The 18,473-nt window shown below is 42.3% G+C and overlaps 1 protein-coding gene across 1 annotated transcript in view; it reads right to left on the bottom strand.

Annotated features, from left to right (window-relative positions):
• Positions 1–18,473, bottom strand: part of b3galt1b (UDP-Gal:betaGlcNAc beta 1,3-galactosyltransferase, polypeptide 1b) — a 142,904-nt gene that overhangs the window by 106,675 nt on the left and 17,756 nt on the right. The gene's annotated exons all lie outside the window — the stretch shown is intronic.

The following is an 18,473-nucleotide window of genomic DNA, read 5'->3' as shown; positions in this document are numbered from 1 at the left end:
ACATATTTCTGCCATTTTAACATCAACTGTTGCTACTTTTGAGTCTGTAATATCTGCAATATATACACTCTCTGGCCAGTTTATTAGGTACTCCCATCTGGTACCGGGTCGGACGCCCCTTTGCCTCCAGAACAGCCTGAATTCTTCAGGGCATTCGACAAGGTGTCGGAAATGTTCCACAGAGATATTGGTCCATGCTGACTCGATGACATCACACAGTTGCGTCAGATTGGACGGCAATACATTCATGCTGAGAACAGTCCGTTCCATATCATCCCAAAGATGTATTAGTACTGGGTTTAGGTCTGGGGACTGCGTAGGCCACTCAAGTAAACTGAACTCACTGTCATGTTCCAGGCAATATTTTTCTACTCCTCAATTGTCCAGTGTTGGTGATCACGTGCCCACTGGAGCCGCTTGTTCTTGCTTTTAGCTGATAGGAGTGAATCCGATGTGGTTGTCTGCTGCAATAGCCCATCCATGACAAGGATCGACGAGTTGTGCTTTCCAAGATGCCGTTCTGCACACCACTGCTTACTAAAATGTTTATGTAAATGTACTGCGCCGTTATTTGTCTGTTTGTGGCCCTCCTTTTAGCTTGCTCAATTCTTACCATTCTCCTTCAATCTCTTAGCTGTTTTCGCCCACAGGACTGCCGCTGACTGGCCTGCCGTTTCTGAGATTTGGATCCAGCGTGCCTGGCACCGACGATCACACCACACAAAGTCGTTTAAGTCACTCGTTTTGCCCTTTCTAATCGAACCATAACGGAATGCTTTATTTAAGCAAGCCACGGCCATGTGATTCGCCGTCTGTAGGAGTTTTTGTGTTTTTGTGAACGGGGTGGTGTACCTAATAAACTGTCCAGTGAGTGTAATGCAAGACTAAGTAAAGCAGGTGAAAATATTGTTCTTAGTAGATGATCTACTATTCTACAGTTGACATTTACTTTAACATGCGAGTCTCCGAAAAATAAAATCATCCATTTCCATACCTATATGAAGCACCCACCCACCGCCCTCAAGAGTACCCAGACAGGGAACACCCACTGAAATAGTCACATGGAGCTCCTGAGAAGAACAACAAACCTGGAGGAAGAAATCTGTCCTTCATCTGAAAAGAACCAAAAAATCAGCAAAATCTAATTATTGCTGCTATATTTCTTTCCTCCAGTTGGAACCCAGCATGCATCCATCAAATTAGAGCAAGGCGGTTAACCCCCAACAACAACTTCTCCCCGGGTGCCGATGACGTGGACGTCGATTAAGGCAGCCCCCCTGCGCCGCTCTGAATCAGAAGGGTTGGGTTAAATACGGAAGACACATTTCAGTCGAACGCATTAACTTTTGGAACTGACTAAGTGTCCCCTATCCCTTTCCCTAAAAGTCTATGGCTGAATTTAATTGCTCTGACTAATGACATCTCAGGCAGACACCAGACCGATAAATATATATATTCCCTTAGTTTCCAATGGATCCACGCCCTGCTCGTTCTTCCACTGCCGGTGTCTACAGTGGCCTTCTCCCACGTCCATTATCACCGCACCTTATCATAGTTAAGAGATAAAGAGACCTTCTCCCTTGATGAAAATTCCTTTGATTTCCCAAAAGCAGGTCTGTTCTGCTGCTGCGAATTTCACTGGCCTGTGGAGCGGCCTCTTCACCCCACTGCAGGCTGTTCAATCTTCATCACTTTCCACCACTGCAGGACTGCCTTGCTCTCTGGCTCTCTTCCTCTTTCTCTCTCTACCTCTGATCCTTTCATCCACTCCTGACCAATATTGCCCTGTTCCAGGCATCAAGACCCTCCACGAGACGCCCTTTAATCTTGGGCTAAAATGGGCGCTAATGGAGCTGGAAGATCCAGAGCATTTATCTCTGTCTCTGTCTTTGAAAATGCAACCATTATCTATTGTTAAGGGGGCTGCTCGTGTGTTTTTGTTTCGCTATCCCTGCTAATTGATGCAATTGCTGGCCTACCTTGAGAGAATAGCTGAAAATAGGATAGCGTTATGATGAGGGATAAACACCACACCACAGGGGCAGATCAACAATGTAGACATTCCAAGCCTGTTTAATGTACACAGCTTGTTAATGACTACATGGCTTTCTGGTCGTTGGGGGAGTAGCTGTGTTCTAGTGTGGTTAACACTGTGCAGTGATTGCATTCCTCGTGTTTTAGATAAGAACATCCCAGCCTAACATATTACTTCAGATTTTCTGTGGACAGACCTGAAACAACACATTCTTTTGACTGAAAGTCTACAGTCTCCAACAAAAAAAATCAATAGTTAATCTAAGTCCCTGCTAATACCAGTCAGATTTTCTCATTAAACTGGCCTAACGGGAGAGCAATTTACTCTTGCAGCTTGACAGAACCGATAGAGGTCTCTGTCTGTGATATTGCCAGCCACCCATCAATAAACATAATCCAAAAGGTGCTGAAGAGTTGAGCTTTTCTTCTCTCCTGTGTGAAATTGTCTCAGTACTGAGAGGCGTTGCCACACAAAATCTGTGGACATCAATCACTCTGCTCAGGTTTCCTAATCATGTAAAAAAAAAAAAGCTCAAGAGAAATTGGATAAATAATATATATTATGTTTACATTCAACACAATTGACATACTAAAGTAGGGCTTGAAAGATACAGTGGGAGTGTGGAATTTACTAAAGGACACATTGCAAAACATGTCAAGGCACAGCCACACTTGACAATTGGAAGAAAATGGTTGATGAACACTGGAGGGGAGTGATAATGTGATGCAGGGATGTCTTTTCTTCAGTAACATCCCCACGGGCCCCCACGGGCACTCATAGCAGTCTCACTCACGCCTGTAAAAAAAACATTAGTTTCAAGCAACCCTGACTGTGACAGCTCCCACACTGCACTCCATACAGTGCCTTCAGAAAATATTCACACTTCTTGAGTTGTTCCAAATTTTGTTGTGTTAGTCTGAATTTAAAATGGATTCAATTGAGATGTTTTGTCACTGGTCTACACACAATACCCCATCATGTCAAAGTGGAATTATGTTTGATCACATTTTTACAAATTAATTAAAAATTAAAAGCGGATAGAAGTATTCAAACCCTTTTAATGCCAAGCCTAAATAAGTTAATGATTAAAAATGTGCTTAACAAGTCACATAATAAGCTGCATGGACTCATTCTGTGTACAATAATAGTGTTTAACGTGATCATTGAGCATGGTGAAGTTATTAATTACACTTTGGATGGTGTATCAATACACCCAGTCACTACAAAGATACAGGCGTCCTTCCTAACTCAGTTGCAGGAGAGGAAGGAAACCACTCAGGGATTTTATCACGAGGCCAAAGGTGACTTTAAAACAGGTATAGAGTTTAATGGCTGCGATAGGAGAAAACGGAGGATGGATCAACGACATTGTAGTTCCTAACCCAAATGACAGAGTGAAAAGAAAGAAGCCTGTACAGAATAAAAATATTCCAAAACATGCATCCTGTTTGCAACAAGGCACTAAAGTAATACTGCAAAAAATTTGGCAAAGCAATTAACATTTTGTCCTGAATAAAAAGTGTTATGTTTGGGGCTAATCCAATACAACACCTTAATGAGTACCACTCTCCAGTTGTTCAAGCATAGTGGTGACTGCATCATATTATGGGTATGCACAATCGAGAGCATCATGTCGGGCTGTATCACCGCCTGGTACGGCAACTGCTCCGCCCATACAACCGTATGGCTCTCCAGAGGGTAGTGAGGTCTGCACAACGCATCACCGGGGGCAAACTACCTGCCCTCCAGGACACCTACACCACCCAATGTCACAGGAAGGCCATAAAGATCATCAAGGACAGCAACCACCCGAGCCACTGCCTGTTCACCCCGCTATCATCCAGAAGGCGAGGTCAGTACAGGTGCATCAAAGCTGGGACCGAGAGACTGAAAAACAGCTTCTATCTCAAGGCCATCAGACTGTTAAACAGCCACCACTAACATTGAGTGGCTGCTGCCAACACACTGACTCAACTCCAGCCACTTTAATAATGGGAATTGATGGGAAATGTAAAATATATCACCAGCCACTTTAAACAATGCTACCTAATATCATGTTTACATACCCTACATTATTCATCTCATATGTATACGTATATACTGTACTCTATATCATCTACTGCATCCTTATGTAATACATGTATCACTAGCCACTTTAACTATGCCACTTTGTTTACATACTCATCTCATATGTATATACTGCACTCAATACCATCTACTGTATCTTGCCTATGCCGCTCTGTACCATCACTCATTCATATATCTTTATGTACATATTCTTTATCCCCTTACACTTGTGTCTATAAGGTAGTAGTTTTGGAATTGTTAGCTAGATTACTTGTTGGTTATTACTGCATTGCCGGAACTAGAAGCACAAGCATTTCGCTACACTCGCACTAACATCTGCTAATGTAAATGTAATGTAAATGTAAATGCTAACCATGTGTATGTGACAAATAACATTTGATTTGATTTGATTTGATGATTGTAGTCATTAATGACTGGGGAGTTTTTCAGGATAAATAAAGAAATGGAACAGCGCTAAGCACAGGCGAAATCCTAGAGGAAAACCTGGTTCAGTCTGATTTCCACCAGACACTGAGAGATGAATTCACCTATCAGCAGGAGAATAACCTAAAACACAAGGCCAAATATGCACTGGAGTTGCTTACCAAGAAGACAGTGAATGTTCCTGAGTGTCCGAGTTACAGTTGTGACTTCAATCTACTTGAAATTCTATGGCAAGACCTGAAAATTGTTGTCTAACAACGATCAACAATTTTAAATAACCTTTGGAAATAATAATGGGCAAATGTTGCATAATCCAGGTGTGGAAAACTCTTAGAGACTTACCCAGCTGTAATCATTGCCAAGGCGCTTCTACAAGCGCATTGACTCAGGGGTTTGAATACTTCTGTAAATGAGATATTCCTATATTTAATTTTAAATAAATTAGCTAACATTTCTAAAAACATGTTTTCACTTTGTCATTATGAGGTATTGTGTGTAGATTGGTGAGAAGAAACATAATTGTAATCTATTTTGAATTCAGGCTGTAACACAACACAATGTGGAATAAGTCAAGGCATACGAATATTTTCTGAAGGCACTGTGCATTCTGTACAGGCAACCACTTGAACAACTGAGAGGATGTAGGCCTTAAAGCACATATGTCACCTGACCAAAACTCCTGTCATCCCCTTTGAGCCATGCCAAGTGAATTTTCTGCAAAGTCAGCCACAAGCCTCTCTATTGGCAACTCGCAAGGGATCATTGGGAATATCAATTACAGTACAGGCAGACTCTGGCATGCCCAGTGCAGGTCGCTGACTGTAACAGTATCACATTCACAGTGCCCGCTGTAGTACTGATAAAGGTAGGTTTTTAGTGCCATCAAAAGGTGCTCTGTGTGATCATTGTCAACTGATGGAGATTGGCAAAGTGTCTTAGACCTAATCTCACAGCAATGAAAATGGCCCACTGCAATAACTTGGTTGAAGTGGTGTGTTGATGGTCTGAACATCTACAGAGGGAACAAAAGTTTACCAATAGGGGGGTCTTCCCAGTGGCGCAGTGATCCCAGGCTGTGTTGCAGCCGGCCGCAACCGGCAGACCCATGAGGCGGTTCACAATTGGCCTAGTGTCGTCTGGGTTAAGTAGCAGGGGATGTCCTTGTCCCATAACACTCTAGCGATTCCTGTAGCGGGCCAGGCGCATGCATGCTGACTTTGGTCCCCACTTTTACAGTGTTTCCTCCGACACATTGGTGCGGCTGGCTTCCGGGTTAACCTGTTGAGTGTAGGGGGCAGTATTTTGATGTTTGGATGAAAAACATACCCAAATTAAACTACCTATTTCTCAGGCCCAGAAGCTAGAATATGCATTTAATTGTCAGATTGGGATAGAAAACCCTCTACAGTTTCCAAAACGGTCAAAATATTGTCTGTGAGAATAACAGAACTGATATTACAGGCGAAAACCTGAGGAAAATCCAACTAGGAAGTGCCTCTTATTTTGAAAGCTCCCTGTTCCATTGCATGCCTTCCCTCCATTTAAAGGGATATCAACCAGATTTGTTTCCCTATGGCTTCCACATGGTGTGAACAGTCTTTAGACATAGTTTCAGCTTTTTCTTATGAAAAATGACCAAGAACGATCACATCGCGTCAGTGGATGGCTGGGTGCCAGCAGAGTTTTGCATGCGCCAAAAGCTTGGAGCAGACATTTTCTCTCTCTCTCCTATTGAAAAAGCTACGGTCCAGTTGAAATATTATCGATTATTTATTGTAAAAACAACCTGAGGATTGATTATAAAAAACATTTAACATGTTGCTACGAACTTTACACATACTATTTGGAATTTTCATCTGCCCCGTCGTGACCGCTCAAGCCTGTGGATTACTGAACATAATGTGCCAACAAAATGGAGGTATTTTAGATATAAAAAAATCTTTATGGAACAAAAGGAACATTTATTGTGTAACTGGGAGTCTCGTGAGTGCAAACATCCGAAGATCATCAAAGCGATTCATTTTATTGCTTTTCTGACCTTCGTGACCAATCTACTTTGCTAGCTGTTTGTAATGTTTTGTCTGCTGAGAGAGATGTCCTTACATAAACACTTGGTTTGCTTTAGCTGTAAAGCATTTTTGGAATCTGACACACCAGGTGGATTAACAACAAGCTAAACTTTGTTTTGCTATATTGCACTTGTGATTTCATGGAAATTAAATATTTTTAATAATTTAATTTGAATTTGGCGCTCTGCAATTCAGCGGATGTTGATGAAAATGATGGGTGCGCCAAGAAGTTAAGCGAGCAGTGTGTCATGAATCAGTGTGGCTCAGCAGGGCTGTATTTTGGAGGACGCATGGATCTCAACCTTTTCCTCTCCCGAGTCCATTCGGGACTGTAACTACCAATTTGATATCACAGAAAAAGGGGTAAAAATAATGATAATAATAATGTGTTTACCAATAGGAATAGAGAGTAAACAATGAGTAAACCGCTATTTGAGAATGTGATTACATTCTCGGAGTGACTGGAGAATGTTTGCGGATTACCAATTTAGTTCTTTGAATATTTAGGGGTTCACAGCGAAGCTGTGGTAACCTATCCTTCCAGGACACCTAACCCCCCAGGACACCTAACCCTCCAGGACACCTAACCCTCCAGGACACCTATAGCACCCGATGTCACAGGAAGGCCAAAAAACTGATCAAGGACAACAACCATCGGAGCCACTGCCTGTTCACCCCGATATCATCCAGAAGGCGAGGACTTTACATGTGCATCAAAGCTGGGACCGAGAGACTGAAAAACAGCTTCTATCTCAAAGCCATCAGACTGTTAAAACCTGTTAAGCTTACCCCCTACTTTTTCGAACATTCTGTTAAAAATTGCGCAACATTTCAGCGTCCTGCTACTCATGTCAGGAATATAGTATATGCATATGATTAGTATGTGTGGATAGAAAACACTCTGATGTTTCTAAAACTGGTTAAATCACGGCTGTGACTATAACAGAATGTGCGTTTCATCGAAAAGCGCAAGAAAATCTGATCACTGAAAACTGGAAAATATATCAATGCGCCACTTGCATGTATTGTCTATTGGAAAGCAAATTAAATGGGGCTGAGATTGCAAGTCCTACAGCTTACACACGATGTCGCCAGTCTTGTCATTTGCCTTGCCTTTGTTTCCTGGTCAAACGAGTGAGAGAGAGTCCATTCCTTCCGGTCTCCGACAGGATGTTTTGGAGTAGAAATTTCTGAACATGATTTCAAGACGTGGAGTTATTGAATACACATCGCCCCGTGATCAATTTGATAGATTATTAACGTTTACTAATACTTAAAGTTGGATTACAAAAGTATTTCGAAGTATTTTGTGAAAGTTTATCGTCAACTTTTTTAATTTTTAAAAATGACGTTGCGTTTTAAAACAGTGCTTTTTCCTTTATCACACAGTCTTCATAGATCGATATTTAGGGTATATATGTACCGATTTAATCGAAAAAAAGACGCAATAGTGATGTTTATGGGACATCTAGGAGTGCCAACAAAGAAGATCGTCAAAGGTAATGAATGTTTTATATTTTATTTCTGCGTTTTGTGTAGCGCCGGCTATGCTAATTATTTTGTTTATGTCCCCTTCTGGTATTTCGGGGTGTTGCATGCTATCAGATAATAGCTTCTCATGCTTTCGCCGAAAAGCATTTAAAAGATCTGACTTGTTGGCTGGATTCACAACGGGTGTAGCTTTAATTCAGTACCCTGCATGTGTGTTTTAATGAACGTTTGAGTTTTAACGAGTGCTATTAGCATTTAGCGTAGTGCATTTGCATTTCCAGATGGCTAGATGGGACGCCTGCATGTCGGGTGCGCTTAAGAAGTTAAATAGCCATCACTTGCACATTAGAGGCTGCTGCCCTATATACACAGACTTGGAATCACTCTCCACTTTAATAATGTTTACATATTTTGCATTACTCATTTCATATGTATATACTCTATTCTATCCTATTCCACTGTATCTTAGTCGATGCCATTCTGACATTGCTCGCTCAAATATTCATATATTCTTAATTTCATTACTTTACTTTAGATTTGTGTGTAATGTTGTGAAATTTTTAGATATTACTGTTAGATATTACTGCACTGTTAGACCTAGAAACACAAATATCTGCTAAACACGTGCATGTGACAAATCAAATTTGATTTTGATTCGATTGATTTTATTGCTATTCTTAGATACATTTTCCACCCTTGACCTGGTCAAATAACTCAAGAATAGATTGGTCTCTTTCAAAACAAAAAGGGCACACAGAAACTAGAGGCCATGGGTAACTTGGCACAATGGCCTATATATAGATAGCGTAATTATAAGCAGTCTCACTTAAAGCCTCATATCTGCCACCCAGTTTCATCTAGATACTTGAAACTTTGTATGTAGGCATCTTTCCTCACGTTGAACACATTTGTCTCAAGGATCCATAAGGTCTGTCAGGATAGATTTTCCTCCATCTTGGAAATTTGGGAAAACCTTTGAAAAACAGCCAAATAATAACACCAGTTTGAGAAACGCTAAGGGATTGTTTGAGAGAAGGCTGTGTTATTGTAATTGTCTGGGTGTAGCTGGTGCAGAGGAGTCAGGCGCAGGACAGCAGAGATGAGTAACACAAGTAACTTTACTCAAATATTCCAACAACATGTGGTAATACCGAGCCCACAATAACGGACCGAACATACATAAAAAAATCACGCACAAAAACCATGGGGAAAACAGAGGGTTAAATAATGAACATGTAATTGGGGAATTGAAACCAGGTGTGTAAAACAAAGACAAAACAAATGGAAAATGAAAAGTGGATCGGCGATGACTAGAAGCCCGGTGACGTCGACCGCCGAACCCTGCCGAACAAGGAGAGGGACCGACTTTGGCGGAAGTCGTGACAGTTATTGATACATCAGGAAATCAGATTTTGTGTCCATTTAAACCACTGTAAATCCACTCCACAGTGGCATATCAACTTGAAACTTGTCATCGCTATCATATACATCCCTACAATTAACCACACTGAATTTGGTATTTATATCTCAAACAAGGAAACTATTAACAACAAATTCATTTGCATATGTACAGTAACACATCCTCAAAATCATCTGCAATCATCTTCTCCTCATGAATCATGTCAGAATTTGTATTTAGACTAGTATTTAATGGTTTTGAGAAAGAATTGTTGTTGCATTCAAATATGACTGCACTGTACCTACAGATGCACACTAGCACATATGCTAATGCTAAAAATACTTTAAAACCTTCTCATGAACCATAAATCAGATTGACTTCAGATGTAGTACATAGACTCAATGAATTTGCCTCTAATGAATTTGAGAATGATTAGTTGCTGCATTCAAAGTAGGCCACGTTAAACGACTAGATGGCACCATATCACACCAGGGATATAAGAACTGAATCGATGGACATGGGGCCATGAAATTTGGTACGTAAACCTTATGTATATGTCCTTAGAAGCTGTGTGAATATAAATTCACTGCAGCCGTAGGTGGCTACACCAGACCAGTTGGTGGCACTATAGATGTCATTAGCACCAGTGGCAACATAGGATACTAGAGCAATAACTATTGATCAAGTAGACTTTGTCTCATGCAAATGAATGTTAGACTTATATTGTACTACAGACAAACAATGTGAAATATTGTGATTTGTATATCTGTATAATCACACATATTGTTGCCCTATGATGTGGTCTGAACATACTGAAAAGAGTATATTTTCGGAAACTGGAAGTCCTGTCGCTTGCTCGACTGCGTATTACAGCTTTGAGTGTAGTTGAAGTATTTTAGAAAAGCTAATGTAGAGAGTACCAACTGAGATTTAAATCATTTACACAAACTAGACTAAACTTCACTTGCATCAACTAGGTGGTAGCGATATAAACATGGTCACGCGTTCCCTGATTGTACATAAAGGAAGGTAGAGTGATGATGGAGGGCTTGCTTTGTTATCCGACCGCTCTTGTCTCCTTTCTGTCATTATGTGAATGCCGTTCATTGCTAATCTCAGCTATAGTTTTTTAATTTGATATTTCGTTGAACTGGTCCGTTAAACAGTGCCTGAGAAACTAAAAGGGTTACTAGGACCCTCAAGCCCGCTGCTTGCACCCAAGTCGAGGTTAGGGGTCTGTTTCAAAAGTCGCAAACAAAGCAAACTGCCTCAATCCAGGATCATACAAACACTGCCTATGAAAGAATTGTTCCTGCTTTGAAGGTACCCTTTCTTCTACACAGTTCCTCTGCCAACACTCTGAGTTGGTCGAGAAATGTGTCAATAGGGTGAAATCTACACAAGGTGGCAAGACAAACGTAAATTAGTAATGTTAGTAAATGTTCTTGACCATGCCCACATAAAAAAACACTATAGAATTACAATAGAATACTATAGAATTCTTTATTAAACTGTAGTATACTGTAGAATACTATACTACATACTGTAGTATCCCTTGATCCTGTGTAGTACTTTTTAATGTTATAGTATACTGTAGAATACCATAGTAAATACTTCAGTATTATAAAGAAAACACTGAAGTAAATACTACAGAAATGTCCGCACAAACACTACAGTCCACAAAAACGTAACATTATGACTATAACTACTGTTCTCAGAAGGAGGAAAACAAGGTACAACATACTATGGGGGACTTTGGTTGAAGGGTATACAATCACGCCTGACAAAGCAAGTTAAATACGAGCCTTGCTGCAAGCCGTGTCTTCCATGGGTGATAAGCATGAGGCTAGGATTCATTCCTTCAATTTAATACCGCTCTTCGCCGAGCCCAGGAATGGGCGGTGCTGGGCCAAACAAGCGTTGGACCTCTTTTCCCTCCTTCAGGGAACAGTACTTAGTCATAACAAAAACTTACTTTCCCTTTCAGTCAGTCAATGCCGGTACAACATACTATAGGGAAATATAATCACGCCCCAAGCCGACCCCAACGGATACTAAATGAAACGGTCCATGGCAGACCACCCAGACCTGACCCCGCCAGATGCGGCAGTCTGGATATTGTGCACATGTCACGCTGTCTAGTGACTTTCCCCTCTCCCAGCTGTAAGCACACTGTGTGCAATACTGGGAGCAGTGACATCCAAGGGATAAAACCTAGGCAACCCTTGCCCCTTGCTGCTATATGCCAGGGAGATAGGCTCCACAAAACAGTGGGAGAGACGCTGCTTAGAGGGAAAGGGCGAAAAAGGGAAATAGCTCAAAAGCTAAGGACCTGTAGGACACAGCCATGACTTTTGGGATGAAGGCCGCATTTGGATGAAACGTCAACATAGAGTCGCCCGGGCGAACTGAGCACAGGTAGGATAATGCGTGGAGGTCCCCAGCACGTTCAGCCAAAGCCATGAGCACTGACAAGTCCGTTATCTTGCCACTTATACACATACAGCCCTCTCATGGAGGATGCCCTTGTATACTGAATGATAGAAATAACATTCGGAGGTAAACCGCTAGCCATCAGATTGGCCCTCTTAGTGGCCAGGCCCATAGGAACAACAGGTCCCTGCGCAATGGGAGTTTTCACGGGTCCCAGCCTAAAAGGTGAATGATCTCGGTGAACCAATGGTGGCTGGGCCAATGGGGAGCCACGAGAATCAATGGTAAGCCCTCCTGGTGCACCCACTCCAACGTGGACTGAATCAGAACCACTTGCGGAAACACGTAAAGGAGGGTCCGAAGCCACTAGTGCACCAGAGCGTCCATTCCCAATAGGGCAATCGGGTCCCTCATCGAGACGACACTGAGCATTTTCTTGCGATGCGTAAAGATCTACGTCGGCCCTGACGAAAATATCCCATTCGTGGGAGTGCCTCCACTACTGAGAGAGAGAGGGTCCCACAACTGGATATAATATCTGCACCCGAGTTGAGGCAACCAGGGACATGCGTCGCTCAACGCGAAAGCATGTGCACACTGCTCCCCAGCAATAGGGAACGAGCCAAGATTAGGAGGGAGAGAGGCAGTCTCGCAGTCTCTCCCCATCTGTTGATGCACACCGAATATTGGGGAAGGAGCTGAGCGCCAGATACTAATTGACTTGCAGTGCGCACCAGTGTCCATTAGCCCCCGAATCAAGTTGCCTTCATACGGCGCACCCCACCCTTGGTGGGATGCGTCTGTTGTGATCACTTTGCGGGATACAACTCAGCCCATGTGAGCCCCCTGACAATAGCAGAGGGTCCCAACACTGGGCCATGGCCCGTAACCCTGACAGGGAAACCCAACATGACTGGATTAGGCTGTGAGATTAGGCTGTGAGATGCGTTCAGGTTCAGCGTTCAACCAACAATAGCCCTACAGGAACGACTTCTATCACAGAAGCCATCATCCCCAGTATGCATAGGCACGGGCAAAAATGCAGTTTGTGACCGAGACAAAATTTGGCTAAGCAGAGCCGGAACCTACAGTAGCTTGAGTCTAGCTTGAGTTTAGCTCAAGACCCAGAAACAGAATACGCTGAGATGGAGTCCGACAGCTCTTTTTCAAGCTGAGATTTGGAGCGCACTTAAAGGGAGTGCTCCTTAATCTCAGTTTGTTACCTGTATCCAAGGATGTCAGGGACAAGATTGGGCTACAAGACTATCCACCAACTGTCAATCTCCCTCGGCCTGGGGCTCCATGCAAGATCTCACCTCGTGGAGTTGCAATGATCATGAGAACGGTGAGGAATCAGCCCAGAACTACACGAGAGGATCTTGTCAATTATCTCAAGACAGCTGGGACCATAGTCACCAAGAAAACAATTGGTAACACACTACGCCGTGAAGGATTGAAATACTGCAGCACCCGCAAGGTCCCCCTGCTCAAGAAAGCACATGCCCGTCTGATGTTTGCCAATGAACATCTGAATGATTCAGAGGACAACAGGGTGATAGTGTTGTGGTCAGATGAGACCAAAATGGAGCTATTTGGCATCAACTCAACTCGCCGTGTTTGGAGGAGGAGGAATGCTGCCTATGACCCCAAGAACACTATCCCCACCGTCAAACATGTAGGTGTAAACATTATGCTTTGGGGGTGTTTTTCTGCTAAGGGGACAGGACAACTTCACCGCATCAAAGGGACGATGGACAGGGCATTGAAAATGGGTCGTGGATGGGTTTTCCAGCATGACAATGACCCAAAACACACGGCCAAGGCAACAAAGGAGTGGCTCAAGAAGAAGCACATTAAGGTCCTGGAGTGGACTAGCCAGTCTCCAGACCTTAATCCCATAGAAAATCTGTGGAGGGAGCTGAAGGTTCGAGTTGCCAAACGTCAGCCTCGAAACCTTAGTGACTTGGAGAAGATCTGCAAAAAGGAGTGGGACAAAATCCCTCCTGAGATGTGTGCAAACCTGGTGGCCAACTACAAGAAACGTCTGACCTCTGTGATTGCCAACAAGTACTAAGTCATGTTTTGCAGTGGGGTCAAATACTTATTTCCCTCATTAAAATGTAAATCAATTTATAACATTTTTGACATGCGTTTTTCTGGATTTCTTTGTTGTTATTCTGTCTCTCACTGTTCAAATAAACCTACAATTAAAATTATAGACGGATCATTTATTTGTCAGTGGGCAAACGTACAAAATCAGCAGGGGATCAAATACTTTTTTCCCTCACTGTATCTCTCTGATTTCGTCCTGCTTTGCATACATGCACATACGCTACGGTCACAAGACGCAGGCCTCCTTATTGTTCCTAGAATTTCGAAGCAAACAGCTTAAGGCAGGGCTTTCTCAGATTTTTATGTAATGGTCACTGACGTCATTTTCCTGTCCAGGTTTGCGCCCCCTCGTGCTTGTGCGGTGGGGGAGGTTTTTGAGGGCTATAGTCTGCCTTGTTTCAGGTTAGTAAATTGATGGTCTGTTGATATCCTGCTGGTGGTGTGGGGCAGTGCTTTGGCAAAGTGGGTGGGGATATATATTGATCTCTATAGTATTCTCTCTGGTATGCAATCTGGTTTCCGCTCAGGTTATGGATGTGTCACTGCAACCTTAAAGGTCCTCAATGATGTCACAATTGCCCCTGATTCTAAGCAATGTTGTGCTGCTATTTTTATTGACTTGGCCAAAGTTTTTGATACGGTAGACCATTTCATCTTTTGGGCTGGCTAAGGAGTATTGGTGTCTCTGAAGGGTCTTTGGCCTAGTTTGCTAACTACCTATCTCAAAGAGTGCAGTGTATAAAATCCGAGCATCTGTTGTCTCAGCCACTGCCTGACATCAACGGTGTACCCCAAGGCTCGATCCTAGTTCCACGCTATTCTAAATTTTCATCCACATAGCTCAGGCACTAGGAAGCTTTCTCATCCATTGACAGTTGAAGTCGGAAGTTTACATACACTTAGGTTGGAGTCATTAAAACACATTTTTCAACCACTCCAGAAATGTCTTCAAATTTCTTCAGGGTCGGTGGGTCCCCTGCAGGACGTTGAGCTAACGTAGGCTAATGCGATTAGCATGTGGTTGTAAGTAACAATAACCTTTTCCAGGATATAGACATATCTGATATTGGCAGAAAGCTTAAATTCTTGTTAATCTAACTGCACTGTCCAATTTACAGTAGCTATTACAGTGAAATAATACCATGCTATTGTTTGAGGAGAGTGCACAGGTTTGAACATGAAAAGTTATTAATAAACCAATTTGGTACATTTGGGCAGTCTTGATACAACATTTTGAACAGAAATGCAATGGTTCATTGGATCAGTCTAAAACTATGCACATACTGCTGCCATCTAGTGGCCAAAATCTAAATTACAGCTGGGCTGGAAAAATACATGATGGCCTTTCTCTTGCATTTCAAAGTTTTTTTCTTTGTATTATCTTTTACCAGGTCTATTGTGTTATGTTATCCTACATTCCTTTCATATTTCCACAAACTTCAGTGTTTCCATTCAAATGGTACCAAGAATATGTACAGTTGAAGTCGGAAGTTTACATACACTTAGGTTGGAGTCATTAAAACTTTTTTTTCAACCACTCCACACATTTCTTGTTAACAAACTATAGTTTTAGCAAGTCAGTTATGACATCTACTTTGTTCATGACACAAGTAATTTTTTCAACAATTGTTTACAAACAGATTATTTCACTTAAAATTCACTGTATCGCAATTCCAGTGGGTCAGAAGTTTACATACTGTGGCAGACCAGGGGGTTGGGTCAAAACGTTTACACAGATCAGACACGGACAGAGTAGGATTAGCTCAGTTTCAAAGGTGTTTATTAAAATAATAATTCAAAAGAAAAGAATAGGTCTGCCCCATGAGATCCTCTCCGGGATACTGTCTTCCTGGCTCCGGGTCTTGCTGTGTCCTGTGAGGATCAAAACTGAACTCAGTCCTGTTACCTCTGCAACCATCCCTGTTAACTCTGCAATGCAGGGAGAGGGGGGGTGGTCCTTTCTCTCTCTCCCCCCCGTCCCCCCCGTCCCCCCCGTCCCCTCTCTCCCTGCGTGGAGACTTGCACAGCTGGTGAGCAATCAGCCCTTGATTACTCACCAACTCCCAATCAGCCCCAATTAGTCCTGGCCGGAGAGCCCGTCGAGGCCTGGCACGTCCAGCAGATCAAGCCATCGCCTCATGATATATACTCCGTCTGTCACCAGGCCAAGACGAGTCTCCCCCTGGTGGCTGACCTGCTGTACACCACAATACACTAAGTTGACTGTGCCTTTAAACAGCTTGGAAAATTCCAGAAAATTATGTCATGGCTTTAGAAGCTAATTAACATCATTTGAGTCAATTGGAGGTGTACATGTAGATGTTTTTCAAGGCCTAGCTTCAAACTTAGTGCCTCTTTGCTTGACATGGGAAATCAGCCAAGACCACAGAAAAACAATTGTAGACCTCCGTCTGGTTCATCTTTGGGAGCAATTTCCAAATGCCTGAAGGTACCACGTTGATCTGTACAAACAATAGTACGCAAGTATAAACACCATGGGACCACGCAGCCGTCATACCACTCAGGAAGGAGACGCATTCTGCCTCGTAGAGATGAATGTATTTTGTTGCGAAAAGAGCAACTCAATCCCAGAACAACAGCAAAGGACCGTGTGAAGATTCTGGATGAAACAGGTACAAAAGTATCTATATCCACAGTAAAACGAGTCCTATATTGACATAACCTGAAAGGCCGCTCAGCAAGGAAGAAACCACTGCTCCAAAACTACCATTAACCTCTAGCGTCGAGCAATCCCGTATTCGGGAGCGTAATCATAGAATCAAGCTCATTACCATACGCAACGTTTCCTATTCATGAAAATCGCAAATGAAATGAAATAAATATATTCAAACACAAGCTTAGCCTTTTGTTAACAACACTGTCATCTCAGATTTTCAAAATATGCTTTTCAACCAAAGCTACACAAGCATTTGTGTAATAGTATTGATAGCCTAGCATAGCATTAACTTCTTCGATATAGGGGGCGCTCTTTTAATTTTTGGATAAAAAAACGTTCCCGTTTTAAACAAGATATTTTGTCACGAAAAGATGCTCGACTATGCATATAATTGACAGCTTTGGAAAGAAAACACAATATAATTTTGCACGCCCAATTTTTCAGTTTTTGATTTGTTAAAAAAGTTTGAAATATCCAATAAATGTCGTTCCACTTCATGATTGTGTCCCACTTGTTTTTGATTCTTCACAAAAACATACAGTTTTATATCTTTATGTTTGAAGCCTGAAATGTGGCAAAAGGTCGCAAAGTTCAAGGGGGCCGAATACTTTCGCAAGGCACTGTATCAATACTCTTACACAAATGTTTGTGTCGCTATGGTTGAAAAACACATTTTGAAAATCTGAGATGACAGTGTTGTTAAGCCTGGCATTCAGCAGGCAACATTTTCACAAAAACAAGAAAAGCATTCAAATAAAATAATTTACCTTTGAAGAACTAGATTATCGAATAGATATCAGTGGTGGCAGTTGGCTTCTCATCAGAAGCAAACGGAAAAATACTGCCGCTGGAGATTACGCAATAATTGCGCCGGAGGACACCAAGCGAACACCTGGTAGATGTAGTCTCTTATGGTCAATCTTCCAATGATATGCCTACAAATACGTCATAATGCTGCAGACACCTTGGGGAAAACGTGGAAAACGTAAGCTGACTCCTAGCTCCTTCACAGCCATATAAGGAGTCATTGGCATGAGGCTGTTTAAAAAAATGCGGCACTTCCTGATTGGATTTTTATCTGTTTTTTTTTCTGTAACATCAGTTATGTGGCACTCACAGACAATATCTTTGCAGTTTTGGAAACGTCATAGTGTTTTCCTTCCAAAGCTGTCAATTATATGCATAGTCGAGGATCTTTCCGTGACAAAATATCTTGTTTAAAACGGGAACGTTTTTCATCCAAAAATTAAAATAGTGCCCCCTATATCCAAGAAGTTAAAAAAAGCCAGAATACCCTTTGCAACTGGACATGGGGACAAAGATTGTACATTTTGGAGAAATGTCCTCTGGTCTGATGAAACAAAAATAGAACTGTTTGGTCATAATGACCATCGTTATGTTTGGAGGAAGAAGGGGGAGGCGTCCAAGTCGAAGAACACCATCCCAACCGTTAAGCACGGGGGTGGAAGCATCATGTTGGGGCGGCAGGGTAGCCTAGTGGTTAGAGTGTTGGATTAGTAACCGGAAGGTTGCAAGGTCAAACCCCCGAGCTGACAAGCTTGGTTGCAAATGGGTCTTCCAAATGTACAATGACCCCAAGCACACTTCCAAAGTTGTGGCAAAATGGCCTAAGGACAACAAAGTCAAGGTATTGGAGTTGCGTGGGCAATGTGTGGGCAGAACTGAAAAAGCGTGTGTGAGGAAGGAGGCCTACAAACATGACTCAGTTCCACCAGCTCTGTCATT

The sequence above is a fragment of the Oncorhynchus keta genome, chromosome 7, assembly GCF_023373465.1.
Source record: "Oncorhynchus keta strain PuntledgeMale-10-30-2019 chromosome 7, Oket_V2, whole genome shotgun sequence".
Lineage (NCBI taxonomy): Eukaryota > Metazoa > Chordata > Actinopteri > Salmoniformes > Salmonidae > Oncorhynchus > Oncorhynchus keta.
The sequence above is the reverse complement of the archived record's forward strand: the minus strand, read 5'-3'. Positions and strand labels throughout refer to the sequence as shown.